Below are 18,872 nucleotides of genomic sequence, written 5' to 3' on the forward strand. Positions count from 1 at the left end.
AAATATCCCGTACCACATGATACCTCACCTCTATGTGTTTCGACGGGGGATATTTCCACGCGAGCAATTTTTGGTGAGCGCTTTTTAGGAATCAAGTGAGCAGATTCCTAAAAGGATTCTCTCTTCCTCCTTGTCCACTCTTTCGTCTTTTTCATATCTCTATCTCTCGCTGAGAGAGAGAGAGAGAGAGAGAGAGAGAGAGAGAGAGAGAGAGAGAGAGAGAGAGAGAGAGAGAGAGAGAGAGAGAGAGAGAGAGAGAGAGAGAGAGAGATTCAACGAGGTATTAGGGAGGTTGAGACATAGACAAAGATATGAGAGCTAAACAAATTGTTTCAAAAACAACAGAGATAAGGGTACTTAAAACAAGAACATCCATTGATAATAGAAAGTTACATTTTATTGCACTTGCATTACATAGGCAAGAAGCATTCATATTCTGGAAGGCCCGGTTTTAGGAGTAGATGTGCTGCCTTTGAGTGGAAAAAGAAGATTCACCACATTCCCTAGCTACTGCGTCATTTCCTCCTCATCCTCCTATGTGAAGAGCCCAATCTTCTTCCAGCAAGAGAAAGCGAATTGTCCCTTCTTGTTCAAGCTGAGTAAGGTCCACATATTGAGTTCTGTTTGGCAATGATAGAGGCGATACACATTGACTGTTGCCTCTAGAGCCTCCCTAAACCAGTCGGCTCCACACAACGCCTCTCCGTTGGGAATGGCTTCCATGGCATACCACGCAGACTTCATTTTATTCTCAAGATTGTCAGGCATCGTGAAAAGTAAGAGAGGTATGCTACGGAAGCTACTGGACGCTTTCACAAAAATAATTCAAGCAATGGCAATTTATAGCCATTGTGGAAATATTATATTACTTTATTCACGATTTGACACATAAACAAACATTTTCCAAATTTGGAAAAAAACTGCAAATCAATGTAGCAAAATGTGGCCATCATAATATAAAATTAGCACCTAGTAGAGTTGTCCATTTTGTGAAGCATACATACAAAAAGTGAGAAACGACAAATGCTATGCATCCATGCCTGGATAGGTCCGGCTTTTGCTCAGTGTCCTGAAGATATCAACATTTGCCAGAATTGGTTGATGGATAAACATGTTCTCATTTTAGCTTAACCCTAGCACACACAGATAAATAAAATACAAATGTTTACATGCAAGATATGGTTTTTGCTTTGACACCCGTTTCGTTAAGTCTGGACATGTGCACGATGGCTGGTTGCAAGTACAAACTTTGTACAGCCAGACATGGCCATCTTCACTTTTAGTCTCTACTTTGAAGACCTCATTAACACCATATGCCGCACATATCTCTTTTATGACCTTGTCTCTTAGCGCTAGTGCTAAACTGATCTTGCGAGCATGTTAGAGAGAGAGTCAAAGGCAACCCACAATGCTGTGAAGGTGCACCATGTACCTTGGATTATAGACATGACAGGCCATAGTCACCCATTCGTTAACACATCTAGTGTGATCAAACTGGATCCACGCATGTTGTTAGACCAGCGTGGCGGGTAGACAGACATGCTAATAACCTCCCAACCATCCTATATATAGGCCCCTGGCCCTCTTCCATATATAGACCCCTTTACTGCATGTGTGTCCGGCACATTGCCCGGGACGTGCCCGTCTAGTCCTACCCTTGGCATGACATTACTCCCCCCTTGGAGAAGCGTTTTCGTCCTCGAAAACACAAGTGGTGGTATCTTCATAAGAACACTAATGTTTTCCACCGTGGCATCCCTCATGGATCCAATGGTTCGTTGAATCGGAACCCGGTTCATTGGGAGGTTCAATGAAATCAAGAGTAACATCTTGATTTTCTACATTGTTGTCCTTGTGCAACCGTCTTGGTTAACCGACTCATAATCAAAAGAGCGTGAAGGCTCCATTTAGAACTCACTTGAGAATGCTAAACGAATTATCACAACTAAGAGGTGTTTAAATGCATACCCAGGGTTCAGACTTTATGAAGGTACTGGAATGTGCAATATAACCTCGGCTCATCTTTCCATGAAAGTACTATGCTGACATACTCATCAGTAGCAACCAAGTCCTTGACTTGCGGTGGTTTCTTGCCAATAGTCAACCTCATCCAAACTGATGATTAAGGTTGATAACTTGAGAATAACAGGCAGAGACTAGAACTAGCCGTATCATGCCTTTCAACATATGAAGAAAACTCCAAACCAGAAAGGTAACCGATCTAGTTGTTTCACTTCTTGCTAACGTATGCACTTAGCATATCCTTTAGCATGCTTTACTAAAGTATGCACTTTGCATATCCTTTAGTACTAAATAGAATGCTTGTAAGATGCCCATCCTACACGGGATGAATAGCAATAGTAAGAGTGAGGTGCTTTTCCCCAACCACTGACAGACAGTCGCCCACGACTGATGACAAACTATGACTCAATCATTGATTATCCAGCCATATAATAGATATGGAATGGAGACAACCAACTAGGTTGAAAGCAGATTGGAGTTTCAAGAAGCCAATCACGAAAACCCATACTCAGCCATCACCTTGTATGGCAGGGTGTAAACTCATACTAAATCTGCAAGAGAGATTGCACTGGCAGTGCAAAAAATTGCAGAAACAATAATGTCCATGAATTTGCATGCCGCTTTGAATAAATTTGTGTTAAACACTAGGGCCCATAACACCTAGTGTGCATGCATTTAACACAAAAATATCCGAACCGCAATTCCATGACGAGACTTTCCACGGTACGTACGTGAAAGTCTTGCAACAAATTTGGGCCATAACAGAATGTGACAACTCGATCACACCTAGGTACCAACCATGAGACATTCTCATGAATATAGCATACTTAGCTATATGTAGAAACGACCCTCCGTTAAGGTGGTTTCACAACACTTGTAATCATAACAAGTTTGTACTTAGTACCCGACAATTTCTGGCCACTGAAATTTCTCCTGATACTGTGTGCTTAAAATGGTCGAACCATTGGAGGCGACCAGCACGTAGGGACTTCGTCGCGACACATTGGTAAAAATTTGGCGCCAGTGTCAGTCCAAGAGACTCACATTCTCCACATGTGGAATATGTCTCAAACAAGGATATCAAGAAAAGAGACATCCATCAAGTATGAGCTGGTACTTGTGTGTGGAGGTAACTGCCGACACTCCGCGACAAGAGTGAGAGGGACCCTCATTATCATGCTCCACACTGGCTAAACTGAACTCCTTGAGTTCTTAGACCATGTTGTATCCCATGTGACAACATGTGCCAAATCGAATACAACTAGGTTCGTAATAGCATAAGGTATAGTGGACGCTACGGTCCAAAATACTCTGTTCCAACATGCCCTTGGCATGGCTTTGAAACATTCAAGCGTATTTATACAACTTGCACTGGAAACCGTGGGTGTTGCCTGCGCAATCCAACCCTTTGGTTAACATCTACGTAGTCAATCCCCTTGGTAAGACCCTCTGTAGAAACTGCTCAACAAGCAGGCAACGGTAACCAACATAGTTAACTGTGTACATAATGATTGGAATCAACTCAAAAAGTTGAATTCGTCCACTACCGTGTGGTAGATTGCGAAATTCTTTCCTTGAAAGTTTAATTGGGAGAGATCAAACTGTGATCCTCAATGCCTATGGGGTGATTTAGTAGTCACCCTCCGGGTCGTAGTACCCCAAACAATATGTCCATAGACACTCCGTAGTGCTATAGAGAGAGCAAGAAATCCACACAAGTGAACTGCCTAGTTCTTGTGGACAGCCATGCTGCCTCAACTGATTGCTGCATCTATACTTCCTTGTAGAGATTAGCTGCTGTGAGTTGAAGATTTATCAAAAACTCAACTTGAGTGTCGCACTGAAAACATGTAGTGCAAAAATGACACTGTAAACATCCTGAATGACAAGACCCTTGCTTGTCCATTAACGTCGATGTATACTTCCTTGGGTAGATATGTTCACTCTTGAAAACAATCACCCAAAGAATGCCAATAGTTGGGTCTTACCCTTGGCCTGACAATGGCTCGTAGCCTGTGTGGCTCATAGCCCTTGTTCAAATTAGTGTTCAATGGACGAACTGATGAAGACTAATTGGAGTAGCATCTTAGCCACGTGCTAGCTGAGAGTTAGAGCACCTTGGCTCAGGCTGACTCACAAGCAAAACACGTATCAAAAGCTTCTTAGAAGATTTTCATTATTCCCTTAAAGAGAGAGAACGAGAGAGAAGAAGAGCATGGTGGGCTGCGGAACTGTCCTTGAATGACTATGACGTGTATAGTTGATTGCCATGCTCGTGTGCATCTTATGACTAAGCATGCAACAAGTTTTTTCTATGACTCTCCATTGAGAGAGGTAATAGAAAACACAACCACATCTTGATCTACCTGGCTTGCATGGTCGTGATTGTATGAAATGACTTAGCATTGGCACTTTGAGAGAGTCATAGCAGAAAAACACAACCACATCTTGATCTACCTGGCTTGCAGGGTCGTGATTGTATGAAAATGACTTAGCATTGGTACTTTTCTTGTGAAATAAGTCCTAGATTTAGGTTCCTTTTAGTGTTGTTGGGTGTTGCTAGCAACCAACCATCAGGTTCAACAATCCATCACCTAGTCTGTCCTTGACAGAGTTGCGAGTGTGATAGCGGAAGCATAATGCATAAAGTCGTGGAATCCATGCCACCTGCTTAGCATGCCTGGCATGCAAAAACCTAAGCCCTTGGCTACTATAATGGTCTCAAGCGTGAGAACCAAAACCATAAGTGCTTTGCACAGAATAAACTGGTAGGGATTTTGTGAGCTGACATTCCCTATTTTGCCAGTTCCCCAAGCTTGTGTGCCAAAGCCCTTGATTCCAAGTAAAGTGTAAACATGGAAAAAAATCAAGAAAAACTTAATCTTGGCTAACCCGATAGTTGTTGCTGCAACCCGTTGTTATGAGATTCCAAAGGGAAAGCTCGCGTAAAGGTGGCTCATAGCCAAATCGGCCGTGCGAGAAAGAGTTGTCACATATGGATATACTCCCTCTTGTATCATATACATCCGTCGTATACAGAATGAAATAATATGAAAACCGTTTGCCAAAGCCTTCCCAAATTTGTATGCTCATAGCATATGCCAAACGTGGTGAGTCATTATGCAAGATGCATAAATAGAAGCCTTGCTTCACCTAAATCGGGTAGTGCTAATAGCCAACTGATGTGGCTGCAAATAGCATGACAAAAAGGATCGACCTTGTCAAGCAATTTCAAGTGAAATTAACCAGTATTGTGTGACAAGAATCCTATGTTGGCTTGTAGAAACAGTGACAAGGAGTCGGCCATGTCGAGCAACTTGCTGCCTGTCCCCTTGAGATACTGAAAATTTGGCCCTTGGCCTTGCCTTTGAAGAAAAATGTAACCTGTGATGAGCGTGCTCTATCAAGGTACTCAGGAGAAGCCTTGCTTCATATAACTATGTCTGGCCTCATTGACAACAAATGCTATTAGCAACAGATGTCATAGCAAAGAGAGTCGACCTTGTCGATCATGCACAAAAAATTGATCGTGTCGAATTGTAAATGTAATGAAAAAAAATAGTAGAACACGTGCAAATTATGCATCGCGTACCTGCTTGGCTCTATGAATGATAGCCGTGATCATCCATTCCATTGCATACAAGAGTTATCAAGCACATGCTCAAGAACTACTCTACTTCATGCTGTCAAGGGCCTTGCCCAATTCGCAACCAATTTGCTATGCATTTGCATAAATTGAACAGTCGTCGAACTGTGCTTGATGTGGATATTTCTCAATGATATATGCAGCAAGTATGTAATGCATATGATAATTGTCACAAGCCTTGCCCAGTAGCAGTCTTGTACGGGGCCTTGCTCATTGCAATACCAGTTACAGCCTGATTGAACAGTACTACTAGACACTTTGTCACCCTACAAAACTATGAGGGTAATCAACTTGATAGAAACAAAATTGAAAGAGGGTACCTTGTTGCCGTGATCTCTGTTGATTCTCGAGTCGTGCTTGAGGACTTATTGTAACCGTAACCATGGTCCTTACCATGGTAGGGTATAGCCTTGTCGATTGCAGCCTTGCTGGGTGTTGTTGATCTGTAAAAAGCAGTGCTCACAGGAAATTTTGATAACAAACTCTTAAGTTACCTCCATCACTCGTCTTGAATCAACCAATAATCATCATCCTTGTCGTAATCTCCTTGCCGGGATTGCTCCATGCTAATTGGCAGCAACCTCCCTTGCATGTCAATCCTCCAATTCGATGACAAGCTGGACGTCTTGTTATTTATGTGTAGATTGCTTCCCAAACCCGAGGAGCTTCCTTGCCACATGACTGGCATTCCAATTCAACCTTTTGAAACACGAGGTTTATTCCATGGTCATGATGTTTTGACATCACGCCGATGGATTTGCAAACCGGCGTTACCCATCGAAGTCATGATGTATCTGACGCGCTGTGCCCTCCTTGCTTTGAAACGCTGCACATTTTGCTCGCCGTAGTCGACCCGGTAAGGATGGGCTCGTGTATACTGTCCTCTTTGTGCCCTTGCTGCAGCGGCAAGATAGCCCGTGGGCCAACACCCTTAACTGGGTGGGTTAAAAAAAATAAAATAAAAAATGAACTATGTTTTTGTTTTTAATTGTGGAGAGCTTCCATGGCGAGCTGCCGCCACAGCGCAAGAGAAATCCGCACGCAGGGGGTGATGGGATCCTCCCCGGGCCTTGCTTGCATGTTGAAAAAGGATTTCCATGGCCTAACACTCCTGTTTGGAGCCAGCGCCGGTCGAATCTGTGAAGTCGCCTAGAAGGACCCGGTATGCAAGCGACGGTGCCCGCGTGGCCCTGTTCTTCATCATCTTCCATGCAAGCGGCCTTTCCCGCCATGCAAGGTTGCATGCAACCTCTTGGACCCTTGTGGGTCATGCCCCCCCTCCTTGGCGAAATCCATGCTCCCTTCATTGGCGAAAGCCATGCTCCGCCATGCCGAGGTCCACCAACGCGAGAGAGAGAGAGAGAGAGAGAGAGAGAGAGAGAGAGAGAGAGAGAGAGAGAGAGAGAGAGAGAGAGAGAGAGAGAGAGAGAGAGAGAGAGAGAGAGAGAGAGAGAGAGAGAGAGAGAGAGAAGAAAACCATGCTTCCTCCGTATCATGGCTCCACCCTACCTCCTCCTCTGCACCTTGCTCTGATACCAATGTTAGACCAACGGGTAGACAGACATGCGAATAACCTCCCAACCATCCTATATATAGGCCCCTAGCCCTCTTCCATATATAGAGCCCTTTACTGCATGTGTGTCCGGCACATTGCCCGGGCCGTGCCCGTCTAGTCCTACCCTTGGCATGACACACATCAAAGATTGTCATCCCGATCTTGTCTCATTCGATTCACCAGGTCCACAACGGATGCTGGACCAATTGTGGACATTTTGAAGAAATAAAATTTCTCCCCCTCCGTCCGTTGACCAGGAAACCTGTTTCCATGGAAAAAGTCATATGTGCAGTCTCGCTTCAGCTTTAGGAGTACATCAATGCTGAAAGATTCTTTGTCAACCCCTCTTCGTAAACTAGATACTGACCTTCGAAACCTAACAATGTTCAAAGTGTTTAGAGCAAGAATAATTTAGCATAGAGTTTTTCATTGAAATAAGAATCTAAGAAATGCTCATACCAATTATCTTGCACCAATGGCCCCAACTCCTCAACGATTGCAAATACCTGTTGCTTGCCTAAAATTTCTTCTTTGGTGTTGTTGCAAAGAAGTGTTGTACTTATAATTTCTTTTGCCAAACACATTTGAACCTTCCTGGCTCTTGCGTGTGGGTTAACAGTAAAAATCCTTTGCACCATCACCTCGGTGTTGTCTGTTAGTGTTTTGGATGTGCCGCTGCACACATCCTGTCTATGTGTGCCACGATGAATCATGACTCTAGTGGTGGTCTCATCGGATGGCATGACATAGTATACTACACAATCACATGTTGCAATACAGAAAGCAATTGCCTTACAAACGTGGCATGTAAAGCTCTTATCTCCAATCTTACAATATTGTCGGGGTGCAGTTGCCTTTTGTATGTACTCGTTGAAATGACTTGTATTGGGAATATGATAATTAGCCAAGAGGGCACATTGTTCATTCATGCACTTTAGAGATCCTGTGCAATGACTTAGATGCACTACGCCTGGAAAAACTATATTGGACGTTTGTGGCTTCGACCACAAATGAGGATCATACTTATGCTCCATTGCATCCATATGGTGCAACTTTCCCATGGTAGGTGGAAATTCTAAAACAAGATCACCATTGTAAAACCCTGGAATCTCTGTAACTTGTTCCACTTGTTGTATTTGCATTAAAAGCTTTGTCAATGTGCCCTTCTTTTCGGCCCGTAGAAGTTTTTGTCTTGTACTCCTTTTGAAGCTATTTGGGAGAAAAACTCAAGGCGGGGTGCATAGATCTATTAACTCCTTTTGAGCGAATTGCACCTCTGATGGACTATCCACAATGGCAATGGGAGTCGTGCTCGGTGAGCCTACATAGTGTGTTTGATGGGATACACTGACTTTGTATTTACGTGAAAGCTGTTCATCTAGTACATAGATGAATTCACCCAAATTGTTGAGCATCCTTTCAAGAGGCAAATTCATTTCAATATCACCAACTTCGATGATTGCATCTAAAGTTGTATATTGCATTGGAAAAATTAATTCTAAAAGAAATGATTCAGATATTATAAATTTACCATTGTAAAAGTGATAAGAAAGATCTTTACTCAGGAAAAATAAAGAGCAAGCCATAATAATAAGCTAAACAAATAATTAAGCACAAGATCACATTATATAAACTATCAATTTTTTTATATACTCACGTCTAATAATATAGCTGTTATATATTTAAATTTAATAATATTTTATTATTTAACCTAGGTATTGGCATTGGGCTTGGCGCATAGGAAGCCCTTGGGTTCCAAGTTTAGCACGGTGTGGCCCAAAGTTCATATGTGTGGTCCTAGGCATAGCAGACATCGGATGTGACATGCTAATGCTAGTGGGTATGGTCCCATTGAAATAAGAGCTTGGGTGTTGTGTTTGTGGAGCATAGGTTGTTAAAAAAAAATGGGAGGTGTAGGGGCTACATGAGTACGAGGACCCATAGGTGTATACGATTGGTACACACTTGTAGGTACTGTTGCAAGCATTGAGCTACCATGTAGCGATGCTTTACTAACAAATGAGGTCCATGGCGTGTTTCTTGGCATGCCCATCATTGGGGTAGGCATGGTAGCTGTGGTATCATCAACAGAAAGATGAGCTAGATTTGGAAAACTAAAACTACTACTTGTGGGTTCAGACTGTACCGAAACTCCATGTGACACAATATATGAAGGGTCCAATGGACTCACTAAAGAAGTTTCCATTTGTGATAGTGTCGGTTGTCTTGCCTTGCCTGTATCCAAGAATCTCATAAGGCCCATTGAAGGAATGTTTATCCCTCGGTTTTGCCTCTACGATTGGATGATGCTATGGATGACATTGCAGACCATCTGTTGCCGCTCCTCTAGAATTGTGGCGCTAGAAGTAGATTGTACAACTTCTAACCAACTTATATGGTATGTGTAACCCGTGTACAGGTCATTCAAGGTTTCAATTTGTAGGTCGTTTGTAGGTCATATTACCAATTTTCGTTGAAAAATAACCCTTCTAGGCTCACCATACTAGAGGTTTCCCTTGAGGTGGAAGCATTGTTGTTCCCCACAGTTTGACCCACATTGCCTACTAACTCAAGAGCCCCCGATTAATTGATTGCTATGCCTGTTGTCCCAAGGGCCTTTCCCTTCATGGCTCGGCGTTGTTCTAGGAAACTCTCCATTTCCCTCTCCCTAGCCACTTGCATATAGCACTCAACTTCTTGCACCTCCGCAAGACTCCTACCATCGGGTAGTGGAACTTCGGGGAGTGATTGCTTTACAGGGTTTTCTATGAAAGCAGGGGGCAGGATATCGATGTGGACACTCTTGGGGAGTATAGGATCCCCCTGAGATAAAAAAAGGAAAATATAACTCTTCCTCACTTTCGTTAACTTCACTAGCCGCAGGTTCAGAGCGAGTAGATCTACTAAAGGTTTCTATAAAATGACTAGACACATGTTAGCAGCAAGCTAACTCGGACACCATTTTTCGGAGTTCTCTTTGTAAAACATTTTTATTTTGATAACTCGGGAATATTGTAACTCCTATTTTCTCGGATACACTTTTTAATTAATGAGCCGGAGCTACAAGCTTCCAGATTGTATCAGCCAGTCATTTCCCAACTTTGGTAGAACTCCACATTATCAGTTTTGACCACCCAAAAACCTTGGCTAAGGTATAAAATTCAATTTTTGTAAGCTTTTTAGAAGTTTTGGATAAGAAATACACAGCGTGAGCTAACGACGGTCACTTCTCTCCTTCTCGCACTTCCTACTCCCTCTCCGGTTGTCACATTGCAATTGCGTTTTTTGCATTGCAACCGCAGGTAAGAGCTCTACGCATTGATGTGAGCCATGCAGAATATTTTGTTGATTGTGGCGTTGCCAACAGGCGGCCTAATTTCATCATAACTAGGAATTTACACTTTTAAATCTAAATCTAAGTATAGGTGGGGTATTGGGGCATCATTGCTAAGCATTTGGAAAAATTGAGAAATGAAATGGAAAACAAAGAGATTCGATCAGTTCCTATGAGCAAAGTCAGAGAATATTATGAAGGAGAAGAAGGAAACACCACCCTCCCAATGAAATATAATGACATTGAAACCATGGCGATACTGGATAGTGGAGCTGGCATAGCCATAGCCACTAAAGCAGTATGGGAATCCTGGGGACAACCAGCCATTAGACAAACTCCAATGAAATTGCAGTTGGCTGACGGACACATTGAGAGACCATTAGGGCTGCTTGAAAAAGTGATAGTCAGTTCTTGTGGAATTGAATATCAACACACTTTTGCCATAGTAGACTTTGGGAAAAAACTCAACTATGAATCATATTGGGAAGACCTTTCATGCGATAGGTACAACTTATCCAAGATTGGGGAAACAACTATCTGTACTTGAAGTAAGTGGGATCTATAACAAGAGTTAATCTAAAAGATCACACTTATAGAGATGTCTTGAAAACACCCATCCAAGAGTTTGATTCAATCTCTTCGGTTGAAACCAAACTCCCATTTTGGTTAAACAAAGACCCTCCTATTTGGATGTGTGGAGCTTCAGAAAATGAAAGCTTAAGACGAGAAGAATGTATCCTAGAAAGGGACTGCACAGATGAAGCCTACGTACCTGAACCCTTTCCAGAACATTTATTTGAGCCATTCGAGTGGACTCAAATTTTAGCAACAATGAATGTGTGTGTGAATCTGTCTATGCCTACTCAATTTTGCAATGAGGATGGCTACGACATAATTCCCATCCAAATGATTTCAATCCTCAACATTGAAAACAAAGATGAGGAACCCAAGGACTTAATGAAAGATCAACAAGTCTTTTCAGACCTCTATTACGATGCAACTGATGAGTTAGATGAACACTCAGCTACCTCGGAAGATTCGGGGTCAGAAAAATAGCATACGAGAGCTAAGTTACTCTTAAAAGGAGGGGAGGAAAATTTTATTGACTTTCCAAACCAGAAATCAAGAAGACAAAAATGGTATAGACGAAAGAGATGTTGGGGTATAAAGCCCAATGTGGTCGCCCAGGTAAGTGGGCGGGCCGCCAGGTATGTACACATATTCTTTTGTTAAAACCTAATAAGAACTCACTATGCTCTACACATTACAGTAGAGCGAGTTCACCATATCGTCGTTCTCTTCTTCTCGCACTCTCTCTCGCGTCGCACTTTCGCTCGTACTCCTTCAACTGGTATCAGAGCTCAGATCGAGGCTCGGGGCAGCACTGCAGGAGGCTAGAGTCACCAGCTCATATTGGAGTGAAATTTGACAGGCAAAGACACGGCCCCAAATCTCGTGGGAGCAACCCAAAGGGCTTGGTGTTGTCAGAATTTCATTCTGAGGTCATCTCGGCCACCGTTCGGCTTCGACAAAGGTCTGCGCAGGCCATTTTCGAATACGTGGTCTCTACGGGTGCAGATCCGAATCTGCAAATATGGGATTTTTGGCCTACGACTGCAGGTGTTGAGGATATCGACACTCCCAGAGTGTTGATTTGTGGCTGTCTACACATCGAAGGATGGCTCACAGTTCTTGGAGGCGTGTCACATACGACACGGGCGCATCTACACACACACTATAGGCGACATCCACTAGTTCATCAGGTATCTTGTGTTTGCTGCTTGATATTCCAGATTTCATCCTGACATTGCAGGTACTTCCACATGGGATGTATTGTCAGAGATGATGTATGTCTGTTGAGGGTGTGCTGGCTGTGAGTCACGCAGCAAACAACCGCCGCAGCGGTTACAACATACAGTGGGAAATTTTTGGATGTATGACTTTGTGGGAAGTCTATGTACTGTCAGATTTACTGCAGCCTTTGTTGAGGGTCGAGTGAGGTTTTATTGAGCTGGGGGATTCTCGAATGTTGAGATCCTTTCGGTGATTCAGGTCTTGGAGCGATCCCTCGAGCACCCTTAGATAGGCAGCTAGGATGTATTGACTGAGTTAGACAGTTGGGATTGCATCTTTGCTTTACTGCCGTTGAGGCATTGTCGCAGTCTATGCTTACAGGACAGTGACAGGACAGTCAGAGACAATACAGGTGCAGGACAGGTTTACCCACAGCTTACAGTGTTAGAGAGACAGTGGTTTTTTGAGCTGTTTTTAGTACACCAGAGCCATTTTACAAAGGAGAATCTGCCAAAATTTCTACAGAATCTGAAGCTTTCTTGGTTCATTTGACAGGTTGATATTGGTTCAGAGGTCAGCTTACAGGGGAAACTCTACCGAATTTTTCCCAGGAAAGTAAACTACTGTGAAGCGTAGCTATGGCTGGATCACAGGACACTGCTCTTTACAATATCAAGAAGTTGGATGGAATCAATTTCCCATTGTGGAAGCGGCAGATTTGGCACGTGTTGGTACAAAATAAGCAGATAAAACCTATAAAGCTCAAGGGGATAAAACCAGAAGATATGGACGAAGATGAATGGAGCGAAATGGATGAATTGGCACTTTCTACCATTATGCTGACTTTGGCAGAAAGCGTTTACTTCAATGTAGCAGACGAGATGTCGCTTATCAAGCATGGTTAAAGCTGAGTGATCTTTATGAGAAGCAGAGTGCAGCTTCACAGGTATACTGGCTTAAGAAGCTTGTTGACTTGAAGATGAAAGAAGGGACACCTATGTCCAATCATCTGAATGAATTCAACACACTTGAAGATGAAAGAAGGGACACCTATGTCAGCTCAAGGTGTCAAGTTTGATGAACCTGTTAGAGCTATGTTCTTGTTGATCACATTGCCGGAAAGTTGGGACACTTTTCGCACAGCTTTGAGTAATTATGCACCTCTAGATGGTTTTAACATAGCAGGTGTAGAAGGAAGTCTGCTTACTGAAGAAACCAATAGAAAGACAATGGACAAAGGCAAAGGAACAGCCTTAGTTGTCAGGGGAAGGACCAAAGAAAAGTACAAAGGTGGAAAGAGGAATCAATCTCGTAGCAAGTCCGGCAGTGCTAAAGGCAAGAGTGACATAGAATGCTACCATTGTGGCAAGAAGGGTCACATGAAAAGAGACTGCAGAGAATGGAAAGCAGAAAAAGGCAAAGAGAAAGCTGAAGACCATGGTGAGAAGAACAAGTCCTCAGTGAAGATTCAAGAAATAAATGTGACAAACACTATTGCAGAGGATGACACTATTGCAGACGCAGGGGCATATCACTTCATGTGTCTCCAAACAAGGAGTGGTTTACCTCTTATGTGACCACTAAAGATCATGTTCGGCTAGGCAATGGGCAGACATGTGAGATCTTAGGTGTTGAAGATGTTCAATTGAAGTTTCAGAATGGCTCTTCTTTCACGCTGAAGAATGTGAGACATGTTCCCGCAATTACAAAGAGCTTGATCAGCACAGGTTTACTTGATGATGCTGGTTACGTCACCACTTTTGGATAGAACATGTGGAAGATATCCAAGGGTTCTATGACAGTAGCACATGGAGTAAAGTCTGGAGGACTTTACATGATTTATGTATCAAATGTCTCTAAAAATGTAATCAATGTAACCGAGCAGCCGAACGTTTCTTTGTGGCATACCCGGTTAGGACATATGTCCAAGAAGGGAATGGAAATCTTGTCTCGTTCTGGTTATTTGCCTGGCTTTTCATTTAATGATTTTGAATTCTGTGAACATTGTCTGTATGGTAAGCAAACACAACAGCCACATAAGCATAGAAGCAGTAGAAGAGATACACAGTTGGCACTTGTTCATAGTGATTTGTGTGGACCTATGCCTAACCTATCTCTAGGGGGAGCTTCTTACTTTATGACATTTATAGATGATTACTCGAGGAAAGTATGGGTTTACTTTCTCAAGCACAAGGATGAAGCGTTTAGTGTTTTCAAAATGTTTGTGACACTTGTGGAGAATCAGAGTGGCAAGAAGCTTAAATGCTTTCACACTGACAATGGTGGAGAGTATATTTCAAAGGACTTTCAGGACTTTTGTGAGTCAAAAGGTATAAAACGTGAACTTACTGCTCCTTACAATCCTCCTCAAAATGGTGTTGTTGAGAGGATGAATAGGACCATACAAGAGAAGGTCAGAAGTATGTTGTCTAATGCACAACTGCCAAATGGGTTTTGGGCTGAAGCTATATCAACAGCTGTTCATCTTGTAAATAGATCTCCTAGCAAGTTTTTGCAGAAGGATTCAGTGTCAGAGATGGTATGGTCAGGAAAAATGCCCTCATACAAGCATCTCAGAGTCTTTGGCTGTGAGGCATATACTCACGTTCCAAAGGAATTTAGGAACAAACTTGAGCCAAAGAGTAGAAAGTGCATCTTTCTAGGCTATGGTAATTCTGGTGAGATGGGGTACAGACTTTGGGATCCCGAATCCAGAAAGGTTGTCCGCAGCAATGATGTTCACTTTAATGAATCCAAATATCATTCTAAACCAGAGAGGGTTGAGGAGATTAGAAGAGTCGTCTTCCAAGAAGATGGACCTGCACGTGCAAGACAAAATGTCAGGGCTCAAGAGGAGCAAGGACAGGATAGAGTGGAACCACAGGTTTTGGCTGAGCCTGAGCCACCTATTATGCATAGATCTGGACGTGTCACGCGACATCCTGATAGGTTTGTTCCATCTATGAACTATGTCATGTTGACTGATTGCAATGAGCCTTCATGTTACAAGGAAGCAGTGCAAATGAAGGACTCCGGGAATTGGCAATTTGCCATGCAGTCAGAGATGACAGCTCTGCAAAAACAAGACATGGAAGCTAGTTAAATTACCACAGGGCAAAAAGGCTCTACCTTGTAAATGGGTTTACAGGTATAAGATCACCGCTCATGATAGTCAGCCAAAGTACAAAGCAAGGCTTGTTGCCAAGGGCTTTAAGCAAGAACAAGGCATTGACTTTGATGAAGTCTTCTCTCCGATGGTCAAGATGACTACATTGAGATGCTTTCTTGCATTGGTTGCCATATTAGATTTGGTGTTGCACCAAATGGATGTCAAGACAACGTTCTTGCATGGTGATTTAGATGTGGAAATTTACATGCAGCAGCCAGAAGGGTTTATTGAGAAAGGCAAGGAAGATTGGGTATGCTAGTTGTTAAAGAGTCTTTATGGCTTAAAACAATCACCGAGGGCATGGTACCATAAATTCCACAAGTTTATGCTTTCTCAAGGCTACAAACGTAGTGAGTTCGATCACTGTCTATATACAAAGAAGGCTAAGGATGGTAGTTGGCTAATCCTTATTTTGTATGTGGATGACATGTTGATTGCTGGCAAGCACTTGGAAGAAATTTCAGCTTTGAAGTCAAAGATGGCAAAATCGTTTGACATGAAAGACATGGGTGAGGCAAGTCATATACTTGGTATGTGCATTGAGAGAGACAGATCAAAGAAGTTGATTTGGTTATCTCAAACAGAGTATATTGACAAGGTTTTGCAACGTTTCAATATGGAGAAGGGAAAGGCACTGAGTGTTCCATTGCCACCATATGTGAAACTTAGCAAACAAGATTGTCCTGTGTCTGAGGAAGAACAGGCTGAAATGGATAAGATTCCATATGCGCCTGCAGTGGGTAGTTTGATGTATGCAATGATTGCTACTCGCCCAGACATTGCATTTGAGTGGTAGTAGTAAGTCGATACATGTCAAACCCAAGCAAGAAACATTGGGAGGCAGTGAAAGGAATATTGAGATACCTGAAAGCTACAAAGAGTATGCGTATATGCTATGGGAGTCAGGAGCTAAGTGTAAAGGGTTTTACAAACTCAGATTATGCAGGTGACTTAGACAACCGAAGGTCTACGTCAGGGTATGTCTTTACATTGGCTGGTGGAGCAGTATCATGGCGTTCTAGATTACAAGATTGTGTTACTCAGTCTACTACAGAGGCTGAATATGTTGCAGCATCAGAGGCATGCAAAGAATCAATTTGGCTTAATCAACTAGTAACAGATTTGGGAATCAAAGAAGAGATGCCTGTGTTATATTTGTGATAGTCAAAGTGCTATACAATTGGCTCGCAATCCAGTTTATCACTCAAAGACAAAGCATGTGGATGTGAAGTATCATTTCATCAGGGAAATGATCGAGGATAAGCAACTTCAGCTTGTCAAAGTTCACACCATAGAAAATCCTGCTGATCTACTTACAAAAGGACTTCCCTCAGAGAGCTTTGCGCATTTTCGCAAGCAGTTAGGTGTAGGGTAGTACATCACTTCTCTACATCTCTTGTATATTAGCTTGTATAGTAGCTTCTCTCACACTTAAAGTACCACATTGGACTTTAAGTGGGAGGTTGTTGGGGTATAAAGCCTAATGTGGTCGCCCAGGTAAGTGGGCGGGCCGCCAGGTATGTACACATATTCTTTTGTTAAAACCTAATAAGAACTCACTATGCTCTACACATTATAGTAGAGCGAGTTCACCATATCGTCGTGCTCTTCTTCTCGCACTCTCTCTTGCGTCGCACTTCCGCTCGTACTCCTTCAAGAGAGACACCAAAATTGTGAAAACACGACCTATGCCATCAGTCTCCAGTAAAACACAATTCCTAATGCAGATAAATGCTAATGATTGTGTCAAGGACAAAATAACTGGCAGATATCCTTTTAAAAAAAACTCAAAAATGTCTCAGACATTGAGAAAAACAAGGAAGGGTTCTCAAGAAAAATCATAGGATAAAAAACCACTCATGACCAGAGTCGAGCGGAAAAAGAAATATCAAGGGTTGAAAAAAGCTCTAAAGGAGATATACATAACCAAAATTGAAACCACGAAAGAGGATGTTAAGGATGTAATGCATGTTCGATCCCATTACAAAAAGTATACTCTCCAAGATCAGAGAATCATAGTTGAACAACCTGTTAGGGAACTACAGAAACAGGGCGAGTCTTATGAAGTGTCTGAAAACGTTAAAAGTTTAGACTTGGCTGAACCAGGAGAAGAGCCTAGACCTGCTTACATTGCGAATGACCTAAGAGAAGAAGAAGAAAAGCTTTTGCTGAGCTTGTTAAAGGAATACCGAGATATCTTTGCTTGGTCTTACAAGGATCTCAAGGGTATTGATCCAGAAATATGTCAACATATTATACCCATGAGAGATGACGCGAAACCAAGTAGACAAAGACCATACACGTATAATGAAACATTTGCCAGGAAGATCAAAGAAGAGATTGAAAAAGTAAAGAAATCCGAATTCATTTACGAAATTGAACACACAAGATTGTGTGTCTCCAATAGTGGTAGTACCCAAGAAGAATGGAAAATTATGAGTGTATGTTAATCTCAAAAAGGTGGATGCAGCTACCATGAGAGACAAATTTCCTCTTCCAATAACTGAGCATGTTTTAGAACGAGTTGTAGGGAAAGAAGCTTATAGCTTCTTAGATGGCGTTTTCGGGATACAATCAACTTTTGGTTGACCCAAAAGATCAGCACAAAATTGCTTTTGCAACATAATGGGATATATTTGCCTATTGGGTTACGCCGTTTGGGTTAACAAATGCTCCAGCTACATTCTAAAGGTTGATGAGACATGCTTTCAAGGAATATCTTAGAAAATTCTTAGAAGTATATATGGATGATCTATGCGTACATTCATCAATCCGGGCTGATCATTTTGAACACCTCAAAAAGGTATTCGACAAATATAGACTTTATAGGATTTGCTTAAATCCTGAAAAGTGCATGTTGGCGTATACGCTGCGACGGACATCAGCACAGCGAGAACTCACCTAACAAGATTTGTCAGCTAAGGACAAAGCTTGACCCGCTGGCGCGTGGAAGCAAGCATAGGGTGTCAACCTACACTCGACCGACTCTCGACTAATTCCTACAGAGGTCTCTACCCAATGTCTAAGCTACAGCCTTCAGGAGTACATAAGAGGAGATTTCCTACAATGCTTCCAAGAGCCAAATACCCATCAAACGGTATCGAAACACCATAGAACTTGAAGGAGACCCTACTAACACCAATAGGTCGCTCTCCCTAAGGTCCATGAACCAAAATCCCAACCCTAAACACCTGGTGCAAAATCACGTAGGATGTCTAGCCGAAATTTGCAGGTCGTCGTTTCCGAAAACTAAAGTGCCTAATGTTTAGCTCTACTCAATGCGAACGCGTGGATATACTGAAATGAAAAAACGGATAACGTATGCTCACCGAATCACCAGATGAAGCTCATA

This window comes from Adiantum capillus-veneris, chromosome 2 (genome assembly GCF_014529385.1).
Source record: "Adiantum capillus-veneris isolate H3 chromosome 2, ASM1452938v2, whole genome shotgun sequence".
NCBI classification, from domain to species: Eukaryota; Viridiplantae; Streptophyta; class Polypodiopsida; order Polypodiales; family Pteridaceae; genus Adiantum; species Adiantum capillus-veneris.